General features: G+C 34.9%; 1 pseudogene; it reads left to right on the forward strand.

Moving 5' to 3' along the window:
* Positions 1–516, forward strand: part of LOC111157769 — a 17260-nt pseudogene extending 16744 nt beyond the window's left edge.
* The last annotated feature ends 1437 nt before the right edge of the window (positions 517–1953 follow it).

Genomic DNA, 1953 nt, shown 5'->3' on the forward strand with positions numbered 1-1953 from the left:
TTGTCTTTGGGTCCTGGCTAGGAGGATTTCTTACCATTTTCCCACCATTCATGCTCATCCTCCAGCTAGATTTCTGTTGCTTCCAATGTAATTGATCATTTCTCTTTTGACTATTTCCCCATCTTACAACTCTCGTGCTCAGATACATGGCTTTTGGAGATGATTGGCTTTTACTTTGCTTTTGTCACTCTGCTCTTCACTTTGGCATTAGTGATTCTCTCCTACCTGTGCATCCTTAGCACCATCCTGAGAATCCCATCTGCTAGTCAGAGGAAAAAGGCTTTCTCCACGTGCTCCTCTCACTTGATTGTCATTTCCATCTCTTATGGGAGCTGTATATTCATGTATGTCAAGCCTTCAGCAAAAGAAAGAGCATCATTGACCAAAGGAGTAGCTATTCTCAACACCTCAATTGCTCCCATGTTGAACCCTTTTATTTATACCCTGAGGAATCAGCAAGTAAAACAAGCTTTCAGAAACTTGCTTCATAAAGTACTGCTTTCTAGACACAAATGAAAATATGTATTAACATGAATAGATGTCATTGTGAAGACCCAATAAAGGATAAATAAAATTTCAACTTCTATAGTATCCTCCAATATCCATCTCACAGATACTTGTAAGGCAAAGCACTTTAATTTTTCTTTTAAACCAAAAGTAGCTACATTATGTCTTTCTTTCAAACCCTTTATAGGTTCTGTTTCCTTATTGAGTTACAATTCTATACAGAAAGGCAGTTGCTATAAAACATACCTAATTTTGCTGATTGTTAAGAATAATACAAATATTGTATATGGTAATAGCTAAAGGAGTAAACATTTTAATCAACTTACTCTAAAATATTATTTTGTTACTGATATTGCAGTTTATTTCTTAAGGTTATAAAAAATGAAATATATTATCTGCAACAACTATATTTTTTTACATAATATCTGCAATGTTTGTCCAATTCCTCCCTTCAGGTATAAGCTTGAATGTTTACTTTACTGCTTATAAATTATTTGAAAGTCATATATCTTCTATTTTGTAGTTATGCTTAAGGTATATGTTATGTCTTATTTTACATACTCTCCTTGTTTATCTGTATTATATTTAAAAATATGAGATAAATGAGTATTTAGGCATTCACTGTTACACTCGTGCCACCTGGAAGTCTAATAGGAATTTCACAAATAATAATATCTCTTTTGTAGAGAGTATTTATTCTATGCCATATACTCAACTAGGTATGTCCTCAATCATACTGTATTTAGTTTTCAAAGCTATATGGCAAATTAGGGTGATTATCTCTTTTTCACAAATATTTAAATTGAGTGGTTGAGTTTTTCTCCTGAGGTCTTGGGCTATAACAGCCAATATAATAACCTGATTTGAAAATGAAACAAAATAAAATGACTTAAAAGTTATGCTTATTCTACTTTACATTTTCCGAACTCTTATGGACCTGCATATATTGCTTAGTTTTTACTAAAGACAGGCACAATTTTATTGGTGTTTTACACTCACATCATATCATTTGGGGATGATTATATTATCATGGTCTGGTCAAGGAAGGAGCCAATATACACTGGAACATTAATCAATCAAAACAAGAACCTCCTCAACTGACATTGCTGGTGAACAACAGAGTGAGAAGGAAAAAAAGTATAAAGCACTAGCAGTATTAGAGTAGCAAAAATTCTTCTTGGAAGGCAGATTAAAGTTAATAGAGGTGGGGTGCCTGGGTGGCTCAGTGGGTTAAGGCTCTGCCTTTGGCTCAGGTCATGATCCAAGGGTCCTGGGATCGAGCCCCGCATCAGGCTCTCTGTTCGGCAGGGAGCCTGCTTCCTCCTCTCTCACTCTTTCTTTGCCTGCCTCTCTGCCTACTTGTGATCTCTGTCAAATAAATAAAATATTTTAAAAAATAAGTCAATAGAGGCAATGAAAGACTTAGTACAATGTGGTAGATTACCA

Source organism: Enhydra lutris, unplaced genomic scaffold (genome assembly GCF_002288905.1).
Source record: "Enhydra lutris kenyoni isolate GAN:26980312 unplaced genomic scaffold, ASM228890v2 scaffoldscaffold56, whole genome shotgun sequence".
NCBI lineage: Eukaryota > Metazoa > Chordata > Mammalia > Carnivora > Mustelidae > Enhydra > Enhydra lutris.